Source organism: Papio anubis, chromosome 2 (assembly GCF_008728515.1).
Source record: "Papio anubis isolate 15944 chromosome 2, Panubis1.0, whole genome shotgun sequence".
In the NCBI taxonomy this organism is placed as follows: Eukaryota; Metazoa; Chordata; class Mammalia; order Primates; family Cercopithecidae; genus Papio; species Papio anubis.
In genome coordinates, this window is record NC_044977.1 from 190,638,884 (window position 1) to 190,663,991 (window position 25,108).

Consider the following 25,108-nt stretch of genomic DNA (forward strand, 5'->3'; position numbering starts at 1 on the left):
GGCCACTTTCTCCAGCTCAGTAAGCCTTTTTTCTTTTTCTTTTTTTTTTTTAATTTTAGATGGAGTGTTGCTCTGTCGCCCAGGCTAGAGTGCAGTGGTGTGATCTCGGCTCACTGCAACCTCTGCCTCCTGGGTTCTAGCGATTCTCCTGCCTCAGCCTCCCAAATAGCTGGGACTACAGGTGCATGTCACTGCGCCCGGCTAATTTTTGTATTTTTAGTAGAGACGGGGTTTCACCATGTTGGTCAGGCTGGTCTCGAACTCCTGACCTCGTGATCCACCCACCTCGGCCTCCCAAAGTGCTAGGATTACAGGCGTGAGCCACCGCGCCCGGCAAGCCTCTACCGCATGCTGTCACAGGTGTGGGCCCAGCAGTGCGCAAGTAAGACCCAGCTCCTCCATATGAGGAGGAGCTTGGAAACTTACATTACCTCTCTTGGGCTTACTTGCCCGTCACTTGGAAACTTACATTGCCTCTCTTGGGCTTACTTTTCCTGTCTGTGAGAATTGGGTACCTGTGAGGCATTTAGCGTGGTGGACACATGGCCACGCCATGCATTCTGGCTGAGAGCAAGTGTTCTCAGCCATTCCCCTCAGACCCTAACTCCACAGACCTCCCTTTCTCAGCAGGGTGACTAACAGACCATCAGAGAGGCAGGAAATTGGAGAATCGCTACGACAATCACCTAGCCTGGCTGGCAGCCTTGAAAGAACAACCGAGTGAGCCTCCAGAATTAAGGAATTAGGAAGAAAAGCAGCCCTGACTTCAGAGGGTGATGGAAAGTTTGCAGTGGATGAGAACATTGAGCTGAGAGAGGGAAGGGAATAAGCAATCTCAATTAGTTGGTTTCCTTCCTAAAGTCCTCTTCAGGTGGTTTGTTCCTCAGGAGGTTCAAAGCACTTGCCAGCTCCCTCTGAGGTGGCTTCTCCCCTGCCCCTGTGATGATCATTGGTCCGATGAGGGTGATGGGGACGTGCTGCTCAGGCAGAGCAGACAGGCTCCGTGGGGCGGCGGGGAGAGCACTGGACAGGCCAGTGGAGTCGGGTGGCTGCGTTCGAGGCCCATCTCTGGATAAGTTGCTTTCTCTGAGGCTCAGCTTTCTCATTGTGTCTGTAACGTGAGAGGTTGGCCCGTGGTCGCACAGACCCTGCTCCCTTCCTACCTCACTGTTCCTTTGCATCTGCAGCTCCCCTCTCCCCACCCACCAGTTCTTACTGCGCATGCTCACCCCTGCTTCCGTTCCGGGTTCTCCTCTCCTCCCTCATCCAAAACGGTGCCCACTGCAAGTCACTCCTTCTCCATGTCTGACTGCAACTGGCCCTTGCTCGTCAAAAATCCTTCTTCCTCCAGCTCTCGGCAAGCCCTCCCTCCTATTCTCCTGAGCAGACAGATGCCACACATGTTACTTCAGTGCAGCCCTCTCAGCTCTAACGACTCATGAGACACCCCAGGCTCTGTTTAACCCTGAAAGCTCGATTCTCCCGAAGCCAATGGAATCTAGTGTCTTTTCAAAGCTCCCCGAGGGATTCGAATGCGCTCCCAAGGCTGAGAACCAAGGTGGCCCACACCTGTGTCCCATGTGGATTAACCTCCTCCCTTTATAAAAAACAAAGTCCCTTCAAAAGCCTTTTTTTTTTTTTAGACAGTCTCAGTCTGTCGCCCATGCTGGAGTGCAGTGGCTCCATCTCGGCTCACTGCAACTGCCCGGGTTCAGTTGATTCTCCTGCTTCAGCCTCCTGAGTAGCTGGGATTACAGGCATGTGCCACCATGCCCAGCTAATTTTTATATTTTTAGTAGAGGCGTCGTTTCACCATGCTGGCCAGCCTGGTCTTGAACTTCTGATCTCAAGTGATCCACCTGCCTCAGCCTCCCAAAGTGCTGGGATTACAGGCGTGAGCCACTGCATTGGGGCCAAAAGCCATTCTTAATGACATCTCCCGCATTTGGTTGACTTTTGTCTTTTTTTCTTTCCTTTATTTAAAAAGCTTTTGGCCATCAAGCCCTGGAAGTTTGTGACACTCCTCAGTCAGCTCACAGCACATTCTCACCACTGGTCCCTGCACGTCCCCTCTTTTCTTGTACTAAAGGTGATTATCCCCAGGCCTGAATCCTATTCTTTTTTTTTTTTAAACCCATAGACCATCATTTTGACATGTTTATCTTTTTGTTTGAACATGTTCTTGCAAAGCGTGTTCTTCTGTGTATATGGACTTTTATGTGTGGAAATGACATGCCCTATGGTCCCGCCAGTGACTTGGTTTCCTGGTGTTCCATACGTTCATCTTCCACACGCCCTGTGGTCCCCGCCAGTGGCTTGGTTTCCTGGTGTTCCATACGTTCATCTTCCTTAAAGACCATGCCCTGAGCTCACCATTCCTCTTTCTGAGAGAGCTGAGGCAGTTCTTCCGTCTGGGGAGCAACCGTTGTTCCAGGCTCAAAAATACCACAGCAAGTCAGAGAGACACACGTAAGTGTAGGATTCTAGGACCTTGACCCTCCACCGCAAACAGGCACTCACCTCTGCGTGCTGGGAAATGGTGGTCTGTGTGTCAGCCAGATAAACACGTAAGTTCAGGGGCATCTGACAAACCACTGTCCCCACCCATCTTGTTTTGTTGGTCCCATTTTCAGCACTGCTGATGTGGCTTCCTGAGTTCCTGGCCACTTGAAAAAACAAAGAGCAGCAGCCTCGACGCCCGCAGGACCCTGTGCAGGCAGCGCTGGGCAGCTGTCCGTCAGCACCCCTGTGCACACAGCGAGCAGGCAGCAGGCCAGCACCCTGGTCGGCTGGTACCGACGCCCTCCATCTGTCCGTCTGTCCCTAGGGCTGGGTGGACAGGGAAATCTCTTTACAGGGCCGACAGCGGAGCCTGGTGCTGAGACCATCTGACCCGATCTTGAAAGGACTGCATTCTCCTGCCACTCTCTGGCAGATTCCAGCTTGGGGCCTGTTTTCTGGAGCTAGCTGTCTCATGGACCCCAGCATGCTGGCTGGGAGATCTAGCCGGGGCAGTTTTATGGCCAAGAGAGCAATCGGTTACTATCTCAAGCTGGAGCAAATGGATTGTCTTTAGTCAGTCTGTGCAAAGCTAAAATCAAAATGCTTCTGTTTTTGGTTTGGGAGTGATGCATCTGGGCAGAGGGGTGGTGTGTTAGACTCAGTCCATGCCCCTCATTTTGCAGGGCTGAGACTGAGGCCAAAGGGACTTGCTCAGGGTCACAGAGTTGCAGAAGAATCCCCAGTCACACTCAGCTGTCCTGAACCCCAGGCTGTCCTTTCAGTGCCCCAGCCTTTGTTCCAGGTTTCATCCCCCACGGGGCTGCCTGTCCTCATCAGTGCACAATAACCCGGGCTCTGCAGGAGGGGCCGCCTTCTCTTTCATGCTGTGCTGTTGAGCGTAGACCACAGAACATGGGATACCTTGCCCTGGGTTTCTGTCCAGCTTTGCTGTGTATTTCAATCTTTGAGCTTTAGTTTGCAACTCTGGGGGGAAGGGCTAACAATAGTTATGATACATGCATCAGGAGCTTTGTCATAGCCTTTAACCCAGTGATTTGTCTTCTGGGAAATTCTCCTGTAAAAGTGACTCAAAAAGCTTTATGCTCACAATGTTCGTTGTGCACATAAGAAAAGTAAATCTCCAAAACAGTATTCAAACTCACAAACAGAGCATGATCCCAGCTGGGGGGGGGGAAAAAAAAAGAAGGAAGGAGGCCGGGCACGGTGGCTCACGCCTGTAATCCCAGCACATAGGTAGGCTGAGGCGAGTGGATCACCTGAGGTCAGGAGTTCGAGACCAGCCTGGCCAACATGGTGAAACCCTGTCTCTACTAAAAGTACAAAAATTAGCCAGACATGGGGGTGGATGCCTGTCATCCCAGCTACTCGGGAGGCTGAGGCAGGAGAATCGCTTGAACCGGGAGGTGGAGGTTGCAGTGAGCTGAGATTGCACCATTGCACTCCAGCCTGGGCTATAAGAGCAAGACTCTGTCTCAAATTAAAAAAAAAAAAAAAAAGAAGAAGGAAATAAATAAACAATATCCAGGGTTGCTTAGGTGATGGGTTTATAAATAATAGTTTCTTTATTCTTTTACTGTTTCAAAATGTTTTGCAGTGTATATACCATCATGCCTCACTTAACAATGGGAATTTGTTCTGAGAAATGCATGGTTAGGCAATTTTATTGTTGTGTGAACATCGTAGAGTGTACGCGAACTTAGACGGTGTAGCCTGTTACACACCTAGGCTCTACGGTATGGCTTATGGCTCCTAGTGTACAAACCTGTACAGCATGTGACTGTACTAAATACTGTAGGCAACTGTTGCATAATGGGAAGCATTTGTGTCTCTAAACATAGAAAAGGTACAGCAAGAATACAGTATAAAAGAAAAAACGTATACCTTGGCAAGGTATAGATTTTAAAATGTGTACATAGTCAGTGCCCTGAACCTATATACCTGTACAGGACATTTACCATGAATGGAGCCTGCGGGATTGGAAGTTGCTCTGGGCGAGTCAATGAGTGAGTGCGGAGTGGATGAGAAGGCCTAGGCGTTGCTGTACATGACTGTAGACTTTATAAACACAAGACACTTTGGGCATACTACATTTACTCAACAATTTTATCTCTTCAAAATAAATTAACCTTAGCTTACTGTAACTTTTTTACTTCATACATGTTTAATTTTTTAAACTTTTTGACTGAGCTTAAAACACAAATGTATTGCACAACTGTATACAAATATTTTCTTTCTTTCTTTTTTTTTAGACAGAGTCTCGCTCTGTCACCCAGGCTGGAGTGCAGTGGCACAATCTTGGCTCACTGCAACCTCCCCCACCTGGGTTCAAGTGATTCTCCTGCCTCAGCCTCCCGAGTAGCTGAGACTACAGGTGCGTGCCACCACGCCCAGCAAAGTTTTTTTTTTTTTATTTTTTATTTTTTAATAGTAGAGACGGGGTTTCACCATGTTGTCCAGGCTGGTCTTGAACTCCTGACCTCATGATCCACCCACTTCGGCCTCCCAAAGTTCTGGGACTACAGGCATGAGCCATCGCGCCTGGCCCATATTCCCTTTATATCCTTACTCTATAAACTTTTTCTATTTATTTATTTTTATTTTATAAATGTTTTGTTACAAAGACACAGACACACACATTAGCCTAGGCCTGCACTGGGTCAGAATCATGAATATGACTGCCTTCTACCTCCAAGCCTCATCCTACTGGAAGCTCTTCATGGGCGGTAACGTGAATGGAGCTCGTGTCTCCTATGATAACAGTGTTTTCCTCTGGGATACCTGCTGAAGGACCTACCTGAGGCTGTTTCACAGTTAACTTAAAAAAAAAAATACAAGAAGTACACTCTAAAATAATGATAAAAGGTGTTGTATAAAAATACTACACAATAGGAATTTTTTGACTCTATTGTAATTTTGTAGGACCCCTGTTGTGTATGAGGTCTATCAATGACCAAGGTGTTCCTCTGTGGCACGTGACTGCATGTGACTTTTAAAAGCAGCAAAGCAAAGCTTTGAAATAACTTCAAGCATCAAAAATGAAAGAAGGAAACATTTAAAATTCTAGCCTGTTTTACAGTGTTCTAAGCCAGTGTTTTCAACATCGATTATCAGATTAATTCTCACAGCAGCCCCCAGACTTAGGTATGGACTTGAACTTTGTACCCCACTTACAAATGAGGAGGCGGGGGCGAGGGAAGTGAAGAGACTGTTTCTACCTGGGAGTGGAGGGGGCCAGCAAGGGACCAGGCTTCTGGCTGTGGTGACGGGGCTGCTGCCATCAACATGCCTACCCCTTAAAGCACAATGTCAAGACTAACCAACGATGGGGCAGGGTGAATTGTTGGGCAGCCTGAGACCTGTGTGTGAGTGGGACAGACAGCAGAGGGGGTGCCTGGGGTTCCTGACCCCCCTTCCTCTGGCTAAAGCAGAGAAAGGGCTAGACACAGGCAGCATCCACAGAGAGGCTACCTGGTGCCTGGACTTGCTCCTGTGGCTTTTTCTTTTTTTGAGACGGAGTTTCACTCTTATTGCCCAGACTGGAGAGAAATGGTGCCATCTTGGCTCCACAGGGTCAGAGAGCCTGTCAAAGGTCCTTGGTATTTCAGGCTGCCTTCACTCCCCCTTCTCACTCATTCTGCCCCTTTTTGGAAGCTCAGAGCTCCCCAAGAAAGGAATGCAGGCCTGGGGACTCTGGGTTAAGAAGGCTCAGACGGAAGGCCCAAGCTGTCTCAGGAATTCACACAGAGGCTGGCAGGAGGGAAAAGACAGGCCACTTGGGCTCACAAGGTTGAGAGTCCAGGTATCAGGAAAGGGGAGGGAGCATGCGGCTTTGAACACACGCTTGAGTGGTACCTCAGCATCTCACCCTGCCCAGGTAGCACCGTTTTGCAGTATCGCCTCCAGTCTCTCTGGATAAGGTCTGCATTGCCTGAGCCCCTTGTCAGAGCACCTCCAATGTATGGGCAGTGGCTATGTCATCAGCGCCCTGAAGGATAAGATGTGGCCCTGTGGTGAGTGTGGGAAGACAGCCCTAGCAAGAAGCGAAGAAGGCACAGGCCTTCCCTACACTTGGGTGTCTCACAGGGTCCGTTTGGCTGAAGTGTGAATGAGGAGTGAGTGTTGCAGGGAAGAAACCTCCCCTGGATGCCTGGCAGTGCAGGGTAACGGACAGAGCTCTTGAGGGTGAGATGCACCAGGATCCCTTGCATCATGGGGAACTTATTTAAAAATGCAGATTATGGGCTGTCCTCTGAGATTCTGGTTCAGTCGTCTGGGACGGGGCCTAAGCATCAGGGTTTAAACATGTTCTCCGGATGATGCTGATGCACGTGGTCTCTGGACCACTCTTGCGGATCCCTTGACTAAAAGGTTAGCCTGACTTGCCCACAGCCAGATAGAACTACACAGGCTCCAGAATATGTCCTCGTACCGACACCGTCTCATCTCTGGTCTAGAAGCCCAGTTGAGGCGCCCATATAATCCACACCAAACAGGCATCTCCTCATTCTCCCAGATGCTACTGAGATGTCTCCCTGGGAGACTCAGGTGTCGTCATGGCCTGCAGGGAGCAGTTGTCGAAGAATCGGGTCAGGTGGGGGTTGGCTGGCATTACCTGTGTTTCTGTGGTGGTCATGGCCCTGGTAGTCCTTGCCATCACCCTGCGGCGGCCAGGCTGTGAGCTGGAGGCCTGCATCCCCGAGGCCGACATGCTGGATTACCTGCTGGGCCTGGGTCAGATCACCTGCCGAGATGCCCTGGAGGTCACCTGGTACCACGCAGCCAACAGCAAGGAAGCCACGACAGCTGCCCCGAACAGCAACATCACTGTCCTGGGAACTTCTGCACGTTCCCATGGGAAGGAGGATTTTATATATTCTCAGTGTTCAGTTTTGGGGGCCAAAGTACACATAAGTGCTTCTCACCCTAGGTTACCTGGAACTCCAGTGCTCCACGGTGCTATAAGCAAGTCCTTGAACTATTCCAAAAACTCTTCATTTTTTTATTTTTGAGGTGAACTCTCACTCTATCGCCCAGGCTGAAGTGCAGTGGTGTGATCTGGGCTCACTGCCACCTCCACCTCCCAGGTTCAAGCGATTACTCCTGCCTCAGCCTCCTGAGTAGCTGGGACTACAGGTGTGCACCACCATGCCCGGCTAATTTTTGCATTTTTTAGTACAGACAGGGTTTCGTCATGTTAGCCAGGCTGGTCTTGAACTCCTAATCTCAAGTGATCCACCTGCTTTGGCCTCCCAAAGTGTTGCTATATCAGGTGTGAGCCACTGTGTCTGGCCCCTCCAAAACTCTTAACTATAGTACAACTGTAGGGCTAATGTTTACATTGCTTTTGGTGCAAAATACATCCATTTAATATGCTGCCCTTGGGCTGAATCCACTGCAGTGAATATGTATTGAGTCCTCACTGTGGGTTAGGTAAGGCTGGCCTGAAGTTTACATGTTTTCATGTCACTGATTCATTCTCATGTGGGTAAATAAGTTATTAATTAATGCACTCAAGCAGGCAACGTTGGCCGAAAGAAAGATTCCACAAAGGGAACAAAATAATGACACTTAAAACGTTTGACTGGTGGAGAGTTAGGTGCTGCTGGGACCTCCTGCCTCCCACGGGATCCCAGCCGCAGGGAGCCTCGGGGACCCTGGGTCGTGTGGAGTGGGGGGCATTCTTCAGAGAGCGTCGTCGTGGCCTGCAGGGAGCAGTTGTTGAAGAATCGGGTCAGGTGGGGGTTGGCTGGCATTACCTGTGTTTCTGTGGTGGTCATGGCTGCCATAGTCCTTGCCATCACCCTGCGGTGGCCAGGCTGTGAGCTGGAGGCCTGCAGCCCCGAGGCCGATATGCTGGATTACTTAATCTGCTGGGCCTGGGTCAGATCAGCTGCCGAGGTGCCCTGGAGGTCACCTGGTACCACGCAGCCAACAGCAAGGAAGCCACGACAGCTGCCCCGAACAGCAGCATCACCGTCCTGGAGGCTGACGTCAATGTCGAAGGGCTCGGCACAGCCGACGAGACAGGAGTTCCCATCATAGCACACCCCCTGGCTATCCGTAGCTTCAACACACTGGAGCAGTGGCTGGATGGTATGCCAGGCTCTTCCCAGAAGGGCATCAAACTGGACTTCAAGAACATCAAGGCGGTGGGCCCCTCCCTGGACCTCCTGCGGCAGCTGACAGAAGGGGGCAAAGTCTGGCGGCCCATGCGGATCAACACTGACATCTTAAAGGGCTCTGACATGCCCATCTCAACTGAGGTCAGTGCCACAGAGTTCCTGGCCCTCATCCAGGAGAAGTATCCCAAGGCCACCCTGTCTCCAGGCTGGACCACCATCTACGTGCCCATGTTCCCAAACAGGACGTACACCCGAGCGATGGTGGAGAAGATGCACGAGCTGGTAGGAGTGGTGCCCCAGAGAGTCACCTGCCCTGTGCTGTCTTCCACGGTGCAAGCCACCTGGCCCCACTCCAGCTGGCTGCTGAGCCAATCTGAGAGGTACAGCCTGATGCTGTGGCAGGTTGCCTCGGACCCCATGTCGGCAGAGGATCTGCTCTACCTCTAGGACAACACTGCCATCCATCAAGTCTACTATGACATCTTTGAGCCTTTCCTGTTGCAGTTCAAGCAGCTGGCCTCTACTTGGCAAGCTTAGAGAGGATGGCTGTACAGCTGTGGCCTACAGAAGGTATTCCTGAATGGCAGCCCCCTCACCTGGGCGATTTGGGGCCCCACAGTGAATGCCACACGGAAGCAAACGTAACACGGGAGGCAGCCTGATCCCTCTTCTCCAGCGGTTCGGGGGTGATGGTCTTGATGCTGCCCCAGGGGTACAGCAACAGTCACCCTCCCAGACACAGAAGGCACGATCCTGCGGAACACTGGCTCGAGGGAACTGTGGCTGAGAACCCCGTGCCCACTGTTTGTGCTCCAAGTGGCAGCATCCTGAGGTTGGAGTCCTGCCTGCAGCAGCTGGCCACACATCCCGGACACTGGGGCGTCCATTTGCAAATAGTGGAGCCTGCAGCCCTGCGGCCGTCCCTGGCCTTGCTGGCCTGCCTCTCCAGCCTTGGCCTCTTGCATCAGCCTGTGTGGATGGGGGCCAAAATCTCCCACAGGAGTTTTCAGTCCCTGGTCACATGGCTGGCAGAGAACTTCTTACAGCTGTGGCTGAGGTCTTCCCCTGCGTGACTCTGGCACCAGGCTGGCCTGAGGAGGCGCTGGGCAGTGGCTACAAGGAACAGCTGTTCACAGATATGCTAGAGCTGTGCCAGGGGCTCTGGCAACCTGTGCCCTTCCAGATGCAGGCCAGGCCACTGGGCCACAGCACGGCTGGAGCTGTAGCCAGGCTGCTGGCATCCTCCCCCTGGGCCACTGTCACAGTGGAGCGCAGCCCAGCTAGGGGCGACTATGCCTCTGAGAGGACAGTGCTGCTGGGAGCCAGGGCTGGGGACAGGACCCGAATCTACTACAGGTTGCCCCAGTGGTACCACAAGGACTTGCTGGTAGATGTTGGCAAAAACGGAGCACTGAGGGGTGGTGGCCAGTGGACCCAGGGTGGAGGCTGCCCACGGGGAGGCAAGAACAAATAAAGGCCTTTGCCTTTCTCCAGGCAAAACAAAACAAAACCAAACCAACAGAAAAGGAAAGGTTAGAAACCCTGGTCTGGATATCCAGCTGATTGTGTGTGGTCAATAGAAGCTTTTCAATAAATGAAAAATGTTTTACTCACCCCTGTCACTCCTTTGCTGGAAAAGACAACTTGGAGCTTCCAAGAGAACAGTCTGTCCCCTGGCTGTGTTTCAGAAACGCTCGTTCTGCTCAGTCCAGCTGCAGGGAAAAGGATTGTTTCTAGAAGAAAGAGCCTACTTTACACAGCTGTATCCAGGGAAGGCTGAGGGTTGCTCCCCATGGCCCTCAGGTTCTCCCCCTGACTGTTTATGATCAGGCCCATGTGCAGCTTCTGGGATCCCTAACGATGCCTGATATATGGGGAGCTTAAGTGGCTACATTTCAGGCTTCAGATATTAGCAGAGGACTCTTGCGCTGTCTGAAGACGAGCAGTTGATGTATTCCATGTGCTGGAGTCTGCCAGCCCATTAGAATTTAATTAAGCACATTCTTTCCTGACAGCCTTCTGGTGCTCAGGAGCAAGATGCTTTTGGCTTTTGGCTGCAATTGGAACTCATTCTTTCTCCCTTTTTTCCGGAAGCTCTCAGCGTCTCCTCTGCCGTCAGAGAACCCGTGGTGGTGTGCATCAGGGTCACTCCTGGAGATTCTGAGACAGCCGTCTTCCTTTCAGTCGTCCTCCATAGGTGACTCTGAATTGCTCTGAGGCCTAAGAACTGCTGACCTCTGTAGGTTAATGAACCTCAAGCCAATGCCTCCACGCTGGACCTCCCGAGCTTCAGACACTTGCACCTTTCTGTCTTTCGGGCAGCTCCACCTGGAACGTCTAAGAGGCACCTCAGGCTCCAAGTAGATGTCCTATAAGTTTTGGAGTCCCTCACCTGCTGTATTCAATTCATTCTATTCATTCCTTCTTCCAAAATGTCGCTCAATTCTCTCACCTCCTAAGGAAAATTCTGCCTTTCGTAAACAAGGTCTAGTCACTGGATGGAGGAGCTGTTTCTCTGATTCACCCGATTTCCCTTTTTCTTGAGAATTTCTCCCTAACCATTGCTCCCATCTCGTAAATAACTTATAATAACTTGGGTAGGGGCCTGTGACTTCCCCTGCACACATGCATGCTTCTTCCTTTAGTTTCCTCTAGCACAGCTGAGATGAGGCTGGAAAACCTGACTGGATTTGTCCCACTGGAGACTCAGTGATAAGAGAAGGGAGATCAGCACAGGGCGTACTGTGACACAGGATACCTGGCATTCCCCTGCTTTCCCTTCGAAGCCTGAAGGGCCTGCCTCACCGGAGCTCCCCCTGGCATCCCTATGGTGGGTACTGTCTTGGCACTTGCCAAGTTGAGTGTGTGCCCAGAACAGGTCTTCACCCAGAACAGCTGGAACAAGGTCCTCTCCCTGCTTCCCTGCTTCATTTCTGCTTCTTGTCAGAGCATCCATCTGGTTCTCAAACGGCTGGTGTTGGATATAACCACTCCCTTCAGAGGAGACCATGCCTATTCCAGGGCCAGGGCTGCATAAGGTTCAGCATTGTAACCAAACCAAAATATGACGTGGTGACCCCAATTGTAATGATGAACTCACATTACAGCCCCTGGCCATGCCATTGCCGCTGCCTTAGTTCCAGGCTTCAGTAGCTCTTGCCAACCGGTAGCAGAAGGCTCCCCTCCCGTCGTTGACCACAGCCAGTCTTCCCACAGTAGCTGGACCCACAATCCTAAAACTACAGAATATCACCGGTTAGCAGTTCTCAAACTATTTGGTCTTAGGATTCTTTCCCGCTATAAAAAATTACTGACGAGGTGGGCGGATCACGAGGTCAGGAAATCGAGACCATCCTGGCGAACACAGTGAAACCCTGTCTCTACTAAAAATACAAAAAATTAGCTGGGAACTAATTGGTGGCGCGTGCCTGTAGTCCCAGGTGCTCAGGAGACTGAGGCAGGAGAATCGCTTGAACCTGGAAGGCGGAGGTTGCAGTGAGCCGAGATCACGCCACTGCATTCCAGCCTGGGCGACAGAGCAACACTCTGTCAAAAAAGAAAAAATTACAGAAAACTCCAAGGGTATTTTGTTTATGTGACTTATATCTGTCCTTATTTACTATATAAATTAAAACACAGAAATTTAACAAATGTTAACTTACTAATTCACTTAAAAATAGCAATAAACTCATTACATGTCAACAGAAATAACATGTTTTAACTAAAAAGTCATCATATTTCCTAAAACAAGAAACCATTGCTTACAAGAGTGGCATCGTTTTATATCTTTGCAAATCTCTTTAATGCTTGAATCAATAGATTAAGCCAGTGACTCATCGCTGTTCCTGCATCCAGTCGGTTGTGCCATGTTGTTTTGGCCAAAGTGTGTGAGAAAAATCTGGCATTACACAGACATGTAGTTGAAAAGGAGAGGAGTATTTTAATATTCTTCTTGACAATTTTGGGTTTTGTGTGTTGTTGTTTTGAGATGGAGTCTCGCTGTGTTGCCCAGGCTGGAGTGCAGTGGCGCGATCTTGGCTCGCTGCAACAACCTCTGCCTCTCGGTCAAGCTATTTCCAACTAATTTTTGTATTTTTAATAGAGATGGGGTTTCACCCTGTTGACCAGGCTAGTCTCAAACTCCTGACCTCAAGTGATCCACTTGCCTCAGTCTCCCAAAAGTGCTGGGATTACAGGCGTGAGCCACCTCGCCGGGCTGGGTGGGTTTTTTTTTGTTTTTGTTTTTTTAATACTATACCTAAACTCAAGAAGTGATAGTTTCTTAAAGGTTTATTACAATATGGAATCTGAAACTATATCAATAAACTTCTTGTACTGTCCCACATTAAAATCCAAACATTTCTCTTGTACTTTGAACGTGTCTTTTACTTGTGTGTAGTTGCCTAACGTCAGACATTGATCATTTGAAAAATATTGGTTCACTGTGTTGTATACATTTTCCAAATGTTGATATTTTTACTCTCCAATATTTAGATAGCACAATTCATTAGTATTACCATTGGAATATCATTGGAAAATTCCTTAAGTATTATTAGGAAGCTGTCAAGCTCACAGTGGTAAACACAAGTTTTCCAAAATTCTGATTCTCACTGGAGAGCTCAGATTTTATTATTGGCAACAAATACCATCAGTTGTTTTCCTTGAAGAAACAGTCTCAGGAGATCCATTTTTGAGAAAACATCTGCCAAAACCCCAGTCTGAATATCCTTAGTTTGTCTGGCAGTCGTTTTTTCTTAAGTAAAAATGTATCTTCTGAAAAAAGTGATTAGTTCACTTAACCAAAGCAGTCACACAAGTCATTTTTCCTGGAGACAATCATTGTACATCGATGTGTGGCGGAAGTGGTACTTCTAGTGGTACTTACCAGTCCACACAGAATGTTGAAACAAGGTGTTACGCAAGGGTTGAGATTTCATAACGTCAATAACTTCTACTCTTTCATCATAGACAAGCTTACGTGTGGCTTTTAAAAAAATTTATCTTTTGCTGTGAGTGTGTGGTAGTGGAGAATATGACGGCTGTCAGTACAGTGTAGTGTCACTATCTTGATCTGTGCTGAGGGGACAGTCGTTTTACTCCCTGTTGCTTATGCACCATTATTACAAGCGGCAGCACAGGGAGAAAAGGCAAATAACACCTTCATATCATTATGAAAGGCTTGGCTTCATGGAACCCCCACAACAGGGTCCTCTTGGGAATCCCAGGGATCCAGAATGCACATTTTGAGAGTTTTCTGTGTTTCCCCACTTCCAATAGGCTAAAAAAGGCTGGACCAGTGGTGGCATTTCATGAACCCCAATCTTCTTCCTATTCTTCTGCCAGCGCTGTCCATAAAAATGTGACTTGTAAGGAAGAGTAGCTGGGAGTCTGAGTCCTGTCTGTGGGGGAGAACTTCAAGAGCTGCCAGCAAGCCCAGCCGTAATTGAAACGTCTCAGGGAGGCTGCTGGGGGGCGGGGGTTGACATCAGCCAGGCGGCACTCAGCCCCGGGGCACCCAAGACTTCAGCAGTTTTGTGGAAAGTCTGGTGTGTGCTTTGCTGGAATCCCGAGGCTGTGGGAGGTGCCAGTTCCAGCAATGACCTCATTACAACTGAGTGATTGAACAAGGCAGGCACCTTTCAAGGAAATCATCAGGTTCGCATGACTGTCAGTCAAAGTGCACAGCAGCACCCTGTAGCAGGTGGGAAGGGAGTGTGATTTGGCTTCTGCAGAAGCGGAAATGGCATTTACAGAGGAAACGTGAATTGGCGACAGTCGTGGAGGGAACTGGCTTATCAGATCTATAGATTCAGAGACTTTTAGGGCTACGAGAGAACTTAGATGTCAACCAGACAAACTGAGTTGGAAGGAGTGGGAAGATTGCTCAGGACTCCAGCAGACCTGCTTTGGCACATAAGTCAGCCAGACAGCCCAGCCAGTTCCAGTCCCACCTCAGCAAGTTGGCATTGTACCCCTCTTTCTCCCATCTCCCAGCGGGGCAGCCTCCTGTAAAGGAGGCCAACTACTCCATGTATCTTTGGTCTGGTGACGCTTTCAGAGTGAGGTTGGCCCGAAGACTCCCAGGTGATAGAGAATTAAGCAGGCGGGACACAGAGTTTTTAATCCCCATTTTACAGATGTGGAAAGTGAGCCCCAGAGAGAATACATGACTTGCCAAGATCACATTAGTAAGTAGCAGAGGAGGAACTTGAACTCAGGTATTGAGGCTTATGGTTCCACTGAGATGCTATGGTGTAGAGAGGAGACTGCAGGATCTGAAGACAGAAAAGCAGGATTTTTAGTTCCTTTGATATTTAACAGCTGGGTGACTTTTGGTCGAGCCATTTTATTTCTTTGAATCTTGGTTTCCTCATTTACAAAATGACATAATATACATCATCTATCCTAAGCTCGTTCACAGGGTTGTTTTAGAGCATCAAATTATGTGGTTTTTATAAATATGCCTTATATACTGTGAATCTCTTTAATAAGTTTGAGGGGGCTCACATGCCCACTTAATGGACCATTCTTTTGCCCGCAAGGATGATATAGACCCTTGGACTGACACTGCCTTCCTTAACTAAGGCCCTAAGAATCCCAGCATTTGGAAAATGTGAATCAAGAGATCCCAGAGGCTGCAAGCAGGGCGTGGTAATGGATGGGAATGGAAACTGTTATTTATACCAGCTCCCTTCACTTTTCAGGAGATCTGGGGGGATGGGGACAGCTCTGGGTGTGATGTTCCCAGTGTGGCTTTGGTGCAAGACTCCACAATTCTTTGTCCCCCCGGCTTTTGCACCACTCCAAGCTGTGACACTCTGACTGCCATTCAAGCAGCACCATTGTGCACTATCCTGCCTCGCAAAGTGGTCAGACGCATGTTTTCAAGGGCCCTCTAAGGAAGGAAACTGAGGTGCTGGTATTTGAATGTGGTTTTCAGATACTTTCAAAGAGCATTCTAATGGCTGCTTCACTCTGCTTTCACCAAGGCAGCGCTGTGTCTTAGGGAGAGGCCATCTAGGATTAGCAGTTAGGAGCCTGAGCTCTGAAGCCAGATGGCTTGAGCTGGAATCATTCTTTCTACTTCTCTCTGTGCCCCCTATTTCTTACCCTTAAAGTGGGGTTGATCACAGCACCTACCTGATAGCATTCTTGTGGCAAATCAATGAATTTGAATGCATATGAAAACAGGACCGGCTGGGTGCGGTGGCTCACGCCTGTAATCCCAGCGCTTTGGGAGGCCAAGGCAGGTGGATCACCTGAGGTCAGGAGTTTGAGACCAGCCAGGCCAACATAGTGAAAACCTGTCTCTATGAAAAATACAAAAATTAGCCTGGAGTGGTGGTGTGCACCTGTAATCCCAGGTACTCGGGAGGCTGAGGCACGAGAATCACTTGAACCCGGAAGGTGGAGGCTGCAGGGAGCCTAGATTGAGCCACTGTACTGCAGATAGGGTGACAGAACCAAACTCATGTGTCAATGGGCTCCAAGGATAGGGACCAGCAGGGGAGTTAATGGCCCTGGAGACAGAAAGGGCAGGAGGTCAGGGGTCAGGGCTTTGGGAGCAGCCAAGGGGCACTGGGAGGAAAGAGACTGCAGAGAGACTGAAAGGTGACTCATCACGTGACAAAGACTTACTGTGATTACAGATAATTTGCAGCAGGCACTGTGTTGGGAACTGGGTATCCTAAGATGAAGACAGCAGGGTGTCTGGTCCAGGGACCCCCCACACGGAGGTGGCTGTGTTGGCAATAGTGGTGTCACAGCAGGTTAGTGCAGACAGCAAAACAGGCCACAGAAGTGTGCACTGGTCTGCGGTGACTCCAAGGAGGACATGATCCCCCTTGTCTGGGAGGTAAGGACAGCAGGCAGCCCACCAGTAGCGGGGAGTGGCGATGTGAAAAGCTGCCGGACTGGCTTCCTGCAGGTCGGCTCTTAGAGTCGGGCCTTTTTGGCCAATTAAAGTGTCTAACCTCTCCCTTAAAAAGTCCTTAAAAATAACTTTCTCCATGAATTCTCAGTCCTGTGCTCACCCAGCCTCTGCCACCTCTTTTGCTGTTGGGTGGCTGTGGTCCTCACAGGTTCTGCTTCATTTTAGAGACCGAGTCAGCCTTCTGGACTTCCCACTTGCTGGGTGAAAAACCAGTAACAAGTGAGAGCCGTACTCCTCAGGCCCCACCCCTTGTGCATGATTGATTTCTAAGCAGGGGAAGCGCGGCAGCCCCGGGTTAGACACGAGTCTATTTGCTTGCAGATCTGCACACACTGTCTCCAGCTTCTTTTGTGGCTCGGTAGAAGCCCCAGCTTTCTAACTTATTAAACACAGCTCTTCCCGCCGTAGGACTGCAGGTGGGACAGTGCTCTTCCCAGGCTCACGGCAACATTCAGTAGCTGCTTTGAAGGAACAGAAGGTTGCCACATGCCGGTCTGTCCTTGGGTCACTTCAGGGTTTTCCAGTCACCACTGGTTCAGGGCTTCTTTGATTCTTTGTTTTCTTTAGTTTTCATTCTCTCCTCTTCAGAACAAGAGTAGATGGTTCAGCGTATGCAAATATCACAGTTCCAGGTAACTTGAGGAGAGCAGTTTGGATTTAGGTATTCATTTTTACTTTTATATGACCATAGATATAATCTGTTTATGCAAATAAGACTTACTATTGTATTATAAGAGCAATAACCATGCACTGCTTCAAATGACATCATTTACAGTTTTATTTTTGCAATAAGAACATATTTCGGCAACAGTGTCAATGCTGCTTTTTGAGAGGTATTTTCTAATTTCTAATGTTGATGGGGTCAAAGACTTGCTACGAGTACACAGGTCACATGCACCACCTCATGCAAAGCAGGAAGGAAATAAATCAAGGTAGGAGAACAAGCACCAACGCCATTTTTTTTTTTTTTTTTTTTTTTTGGAGACAGAGTCTCACTCTGTCGCCCAGGCTGGAGTGCAGTGGTGAAATCTCGGCTCACTGCAACCTCTACCTCCCAGATTCAAACGATTCTCCTGCCTCAGCTTCCCAAGAAGCTGGGACTACAGGCGCGTGCTACCATGCCCAGCTAATTTTTGTATTTTTAATAGAGGGGGGGTTTCATCGTGTTGACCAGGATGGTCTCAATCTCCTGACCTCATGATCTGCCTGATCTCGTGACCTCCTGACCTCGTGATCTGCCCGCCTTGGCCTCCGAAAGTGCTGGGATTACAGGCGTGAGCCACCGCCCCCAGCCGGGCCAACACCATTCTGCCCGCTTGTCAATTAAGACTTTCACTCTTAAGCAGAGTAAAGGGCAAAACATAAAGGATTTTTCTCACAGTTGTACTCCCATTGTCTGTGGAAACCAAAGGAAAGAGTCATCGGTTCTGATGAAAGGTTAGAAAAGCTTTTGAGAGGAGATAGCATTGAACCTTGATGAGTGGGTCATTTGGGTAAACTAAAAAGTGGTGGTGGGGAAAGGAGAAGGGACGTAAAGGGGGAGCAGCCCCCTTGGCCCACTGCCCATGTCCCCTTGGCTTTCACTGGTGCAGGCTGAACTTGCATGCTGAAGAGTCCATGTCCCTCCCACCCCAGCAGAGACCCACACCTGTGACTGATGGGAGTGGTGGAAAAATACCCGCAACTTCCTCTCTCTACTCTTGGGTGAGGACAATCCTGAAGTGAGCTCTACATTGTCCCCCAGATAGGATCAATTGTTAGTTGCTACAATGGGAACCTGCTTTAAAAAGTACGCTTTTATTGACTTCTTTTTGTTCCCCACTATCCTGCTGGGTTTTTTCCTGGATTATCTTACCCACCACTGTCCCAAATATACTTGCACTTGAATCCTTGTCTAAGGGTCTGAGAGTCCAATCTAAGATAAAAGATGTTTCAGTAGCTGGAACAAAACATGTAAATGGGATGGGTTGGGTGTATTTGAAAGGCATGAATGCTCCAAGTGGGCTAGTGGCTTGGAAGTTTAGAAGGAGATGAGACTAGAATGATAGTAGTCACGATGTGAAGTATCTGAATCCTGGACAAAATAATCTAACTTTTTTGCAGACAGTGGGAAACCATGGGGCTGATGAGGGTGGTGAAAATTTCCTTCCTAGGTCTGCAAGCATCAGGTTCTCTGGCTCAGGCTCTTGGGGCTGTATGCTTCTTTTTCAGCCCCTCCATTCTGAGTCACCTGCTTGCTAGGGGTTCTGCAGGATGCACCTATGGTCCACCAAGTTGGTGTCTGCTTTTCAGGAGAACATTGAATTTCTTCTGGAGCTTCTTGAGCTTCTTTGTGGAAAGAGCTAGGGTTTTGGGAAAAGGCCAGACTTTTGGAACAGTATAGGCTATTTTGGCATTAATTAGATTCTTCCTCATAGGCAGAAGAAGGTGAGTGGCTGGAGTTACTCATTCTAGTTCTTACAATCTCAGGAGGAATGTTGGATGCAAAGGAGTCAGACAGCTCTAAGAAGAGCCCAGCTCACTGAGTTTGACATTCCTGGGGGCAAATAGGAAAAGATTTCCAGCCAGTGCTAGGGAGTCAGATGGCAGTTGCTGGTGGCATTAGAGCCGTTCACCAGGGCTTTGTGGGAGGGAAAGCTGTCCATCAAACACCGTCCTATCTGCTGAGGGCCTCCTGGGCTTTGGAGAATGTCCCTCAGCCCTGGTGATTATCTAAGACAGTGGTGGGTATCCAGGAAGTTTCCAATAAGGAGGCCCAAGAGGCTGTTCCTGTTCCTCCAAAAGGAGTGGAAAGGAGACAGGGAGGTATGCCTGCTTTGTGGGGAAGGCCCTGGTGCTGGCTAACAGTAAGCAACGTGGTCTTGTAATGCTAGTGGGCAAAAAGCAAAGGGATGTCAGCAATCCAGCCTGTGTTTGGTGAGTACATTTGAGTCAGGTCCTAGGCTGGGCACTGAGGGCGGGAGTCGGGAGAAGGAGCAAGATGAGCCCAAGGAATTAATGGTCAGGGGTGATCAAGAAGGTATATGCGCATCTAACTGCCATTCCAGCTGCAGTCTGACCTGAGCCATGAAGAAGTGCAAGTCCTCAAGAGGCCAGAGAGCTCATGTCTGGTTAGAGTCAGGGTGTTTGACGGGAAGACAAAAGGAAGAGCCGACATCTGAAGTGAGCCTTGTAGGATGTGCAGGGTTTGGACATATGGAGATGGGTGTGGATGTCAGGAGTTGGGGAGTTTTATTCCCAGGGACGTTATTGGGAGGGACTGTAGGTCCAGCTCCTGGGGAGGGGTCCTTGGCTCGCTGCCTGCCCCAAGGCCAGCTTCCACCTGTGTGAGCTCCCCTCCTATTCTTTTAGTCCTGGCTCATCTTAGCATTTAGGGAGGCCACATCCCCTCTCTGGGGCACTGTTCCACCACTTAGAACACAAGGGAGTCGGGCTGGTCAAAGAGTATCTGTGTTAGGGAAGGACTGTCTCAGTTATATCCTCCACCTACCCTCGGTGAGAGGCACTGCTGGGCTTAGCCTGGTTTCTGACAGGAGCAGGGATGTCCCATCGCTCAAGGGTGTTCAGGTGTGTGTGGTAGGAAATTCACTGGACTGGCACTCTAACGTTGTATAATTCCTTCAGAGTAACACTTACCCCATACATCTACTTCCCCCTCCCACACCTACCACCCCCAATGAAACCAAAGCCGGTTTGCCCACGGTACATGATGTGCCGTGCCCAGCCGACTCCGAGGGAATGGGCCTGCTGCCAAGCTCCATGCAGGCTTGCCTTGTGGGGAGAGCTGCCGGCTCATTAAACCCCTTCATTTGTGAGCCACGAGTGCACACTCCTGCATGCCAAGGTGCAACATGAGTCTAATGAAAGAATTATTAATGTGCACACCTTAAATGCAAATAGAATAAGGCCCCTACAAAGACACTCTCAGAAGTTAACCGGAATCTTATGCACTGCCAGTCGGCGGATGGCTCACCCGTTTTCTTGCCAGCCCATTCTAAATCTGGGCTTTTCTCCTAGGAAGTTCTTCCTCGGATGGAGTGGAGGTCAGTCTCCCCGTGACTTTGACTTCACAGGGCCCAGGTTATCTTGTGGCAAGGCGGAAGCCCTGCTCTTTCTCATCTCCCAAATCCTGCTCTTCCGGGCTCTTCTCTGACACTTCCTGTCCGTCACTTCTTGGAGGTCCTGGCTGGGTCATCTCTGAAGGGCGTTCCTTGGCTCTGTTGCATCGTCTGCTCTGCAGTCTTTGGCTTGCCAGTACTGACCTCCTCAGGTCAATAGGACATTTAGTGTGTGCTGGGCACTAGGGCAGAGGAGGGATAAAGGATGCATCACACAAGGACCCAGCACTCTGGGGGCTTGCAGTCCAAGAAAGTGGAGAACATTCCCCTGCAGATAAGTGCACAACACCAGGTGCCTGAAAGGGGTGCAGGGGGGGCTCTGCAAATTGTAGGTGGGAATTCAGAGTCCCACCCAGCTCAGTGGTGTTGGGAGAGAGGGAAGGGGATGGGAGTGGGATGTTAGAAAAGATGTCTAGGAGAAGGTGGCTTTGAATTGGATCAGGTAGGATATAGAGGATTAGGTCAGGCAAAGATGTGGAATAATCTAGAGAATGGGAGTGGGAAGATGGAAAAGGCAGGGCAGATACATGAGACTGTGAAGAGGTCAGTTTGGCAGATGCACAGTGCACAGGGTGTGGTTGGAGTTAGAGAGAGCTGACACTGGAGAGACAGGTGGCTGCCATTACGAACAGACTTGAATGTCATGTTATGGAATTCAGGTCTGCGAGATGCCTGTTCTCTGTTTGTCTCACTAGGTCTGGTCTCCACTCCACGGTGGTAGTCTGATTACAAACCCATCCTTAATTATTCCCCTCCTGGATCCATGCCTCCTTGTGCTGTAACTTTGACTGCTCTCCCACTCTGATTCTGAGCTCTGGCATATAACTTGCTTGGTCAATGGGATGTCACCAATTGTCTCTGCGTAAGCAGAGACTTGAAAAATGATTGCACGCTTGGGTTTGTCCTCTCTTGCTGCTCCTGGAATCCCGCTGCCACATGAATGAGCATGCTGAAGGCTAAGAGGAGGCGATGTGGATGGAGAAGCACTGAAGTTCCCCATCTGGCACTCAGCCGACCATAGATGCATGAGTGAGCACTAGCAGAGGTCAGTGGGGCCTGGCTCAGAGCAGCAGAACTGCCCAGTTGAGCTCAGCCCAAATTGCCAATCTGCAGAATTGCGAGCTAAAAAAATGGTTGTTGTTTTAACATTCTAAATATTGGGGTGGTTTATTATGTGGCAAAAACCAACTGCCATAGGTATAATCCCAGATTCAAGGGATCCAGGTTTAGAGGTCCTGGGATATGGGGAAACATATTTTGCATGTGGGAGGAATGTAAGCAATTGTGGCTGGAGCACAGTCTATAGGTTGAAAACTGGCCACTAGCCACATATTCTTCCTCTCCCCTCAAGCGGTAGAATATATTTTTCTTTTTCTTCTTTTTTTTTGCGATGGAGTCATGCTCTGTTGCCCAGGCTGGAGTGCAGTGGTGTGCTCCCAGCTCACTGCAACCTCTGCCTCCTGGGTTCAAGCAATTCTCTTGCCTTAGCCTCCCGAATAGCTGGGATCACAGGCGCCCACCACCACACCCAGCTAATTTTTGTATTTGTAGTAGAGACCAGATTTCACCATGTTGGCCAGGCTGATCTTAAACTCCTGACCTCAGGTGATTGCCCCATGTCAGCCTCCCGAAGTGCTGGGATTACAGGCATGAGCCACCACGTCCAGCCAGAATCTATTTTTCTAACCCTTGATTTGGTGATGACCATGTGATTTATTTTATCCAAATGGACAGAAGCAAATGTGATGTAAGCAGAAGTATGAAAAGTGATTGCACTTTGGTGCTTGCCTGCTTGTTGTTCTTGAAACTGTTTGACTGCTTTGTAAACAAGTCCAGGCGAGCACCCTGGAGAGTGAGAGATCCGTGTCAAGAGAGGCCCCTATCTTTCTAAGCATCTCCAATAAAGCCATTCTAAAGTGACTGGTCCTAGATAACTCGCCAATCAACCGCAGACACATGAGTGAGCCCAGCTGGGATAGCCAAGATCAGCCTGCAGCAGACCAGAAGAACTGTCAAGCTGAGCCCAGCTTTAATTGCCGAATTGCTAGACTGAAAAACCAAGGGCTAAATCAATGGTTATTGTCTTAAAGCACTACATTTTGGAGTGGTTTGTAAAAGAACCCATGCTTCCTGCTCTGTAGCCTGGAACCTGTCCTGTATGGGCTGCATCGGTGAGTTCCCATGCTCCTTGCCTTTGGCCAGCAAGAAGATATTGAGACCAAGGCATTCGTTTCCCTGATTCTTATCCTGCTGGACTATGGTTTGGCCACAGCCTCTGTCAATGGCTCTGTCCACAGCTCACTTTCAGGGTGCTAGCAATCACTCCTTTCCATGTCCATTCAGGTCCCTGGACCTGCCAGCTCGGGGGTTCTTCAACATTCCTCAACCCTCCCACACCTTTGTCTCTGCTCCGTTACCCCATTTGCATGGCCACCTGTGTCCTGGAAACACCCTCACTGACTACTTTGTTCTGTGCACAATGAGCAGCTGAAGACTGTCTAGTAAATAGAAACATCCGGTTTAGGAAGAGTGAAACAGAGCTCCTGCTCTAAGGGGTCCTGCTGGGGGCGCCCCGCAAATGCTGCCTTGGCTTGGGCATTTGGAAAGTCATGCTGGAGAACGGGGCTGCCAGGGAGCAACTTTTCCTGGCTGGCTGTCAGGAGCCATCTGGAGTTTGCTTTCTGCAGGGAGTAGTCATCACCCCCTTTCCTGCCAATTCCCCTAAGTTAAAGAATAAAAAATGAGCCCTTCCAGTGCCCCTGCCACCCTTCCTCTCCTTGAGAGGATTTTTCTGGAGCACTTTTAGTCAAGCATTAGGCAGTGCATTAAGCAAATCAGGAAGTCAGTTTGGCTCCAGGACATCTGTTCAAAGGACCACAGCCTTGACCCATCTCTTCCACACAATCACCCATGCAGTTAGGACCCTCCAGTGACAGAACTCCCACCAGCGTCTGCCTCTGTGCAAGGACTCGTATGGTTAATAATAGTAATAACTAATGGTAGTGGTGGTGGTGGTTAATAATAGTAATAACTAATGGTGGTGGTGGTGGTGATGATGATGATGATGATGATAAATGGCAAGGCAAACTGAAGGTCTTCCACCACCATGGCTATTACCTTTGATGGAGATGCATTTGGACCTCTTTGTCAAGTTCATATGGGAAGTTTGTAATGGAAGTCAGAGCTGGCACGAGGAAGGGTTAGTAGGGGTAATATATGTTTCTCATCTAGAAGGGTGGCACTTGGAAGGACATGTATCTCCTTAGTGATGAGAAGTGTTTGATTCTAGCTACTTCAGGGGAGAATCAACCATACACAGCCCAGCTTGGAAGCCCTTTCCACCATTTCTCTCCACTGGCCCAGACACAGGATCAGAGCTGACCCTTCCCTTTGAGGGGGCCACGGGTACTCAGAGTTGCTCTTCCTCTTTTGGTGGAGCAGTTAGAGCCACTTGAGGATGGAAAGCACTGACATTACACGTGTGAGGTTGTCCAATTGACAAGACACACTGTGGGGACTTGGGAGACTGAGACTGAATTTTTTCCTGAAGAGATAAAGGACAGAATCCAGGTAGGGAAGAAGGGGATTTGGTAACATTTGAGGGGATGTTGAGAGGTTCATGTCCACGTTCACCTTTTGGGCAGGACAATTCTTTATGACGTGGGACCATCTTGTACATTCTAGGGTGGATAGTGTTCCTCATCTCAGTCCACTAAAGGCCAGTAGAGTCTCCCAGTCATTGTGACCATTAGAAATGGCCTCCTCCCCTTCCAAGCACTCCTAGGATGGACTGGAAGGACATACCGTGCCTGGTTGAGAAACACTGGAGGGAGAGGGCTGCGGGAAGGGAGAAAGAAAGCAGAGAGCTGGGAAGAAGGGAGATCCATGTGGGAAATTTGGATCTCTAGTGTCCAAAGACCTGGGAGCACCCTCTCCTGAGAACTCTCACTCCCTTCTTTGACTCTGTGTGGCACATGACAGAAACAATGACCCTTGAGTACAGAAATACTTAAACCTTCAGGGGAGACTAGAGAAGATGAGGCAGTGAAGCAGGCAAGGCAGCATTTGGAAGAGATAGGGGAAGTCTCCCTGATCAGTGATGGCTGGTGGCCTCCATTACCATGGGTTCTTGGGTGCCAGCATCATCTGTCTGAAGGCAAAGTCCTGGGTAGAGTGAAGACAAGGTTCATCTCCTTGGTTTCCCCTAGCTCAGAAGACACAGTCTGTGGGTCTGAGGAAAGGAAGGACCTGGCCCCTGGGTTACAAGTAGAATTAACTCAGACTGATTCCTGCTAGTCCTGCCAGAAATGTTCTTCCCCCAGGTCTTGCATGGCTAACTCCTTCTCTTAATTCAGGTCTTCGCTAAACTGGATCTCTCCTCCTTAATCCTCAGACCTCTATCCTTTATCCTA

General features: G+C 49.4%; 1 protein-coding gene and 1 pseudogene across 4 annotated transcripts in view; both read left to right on the forward strand.

Moving 5' to 3' along the window:
- Positions 1 to 25,108, forward strand: part of LOC103882502 — a 186,387-nt gene that overhangs the window by 80,645 nt on the left and 80,634 nt on the right. The window lies entirely within an intron of this gene.
- On the forward strand, positions 4,980 to 12,047 carry LOC101012921 (annotated as a pseudogene).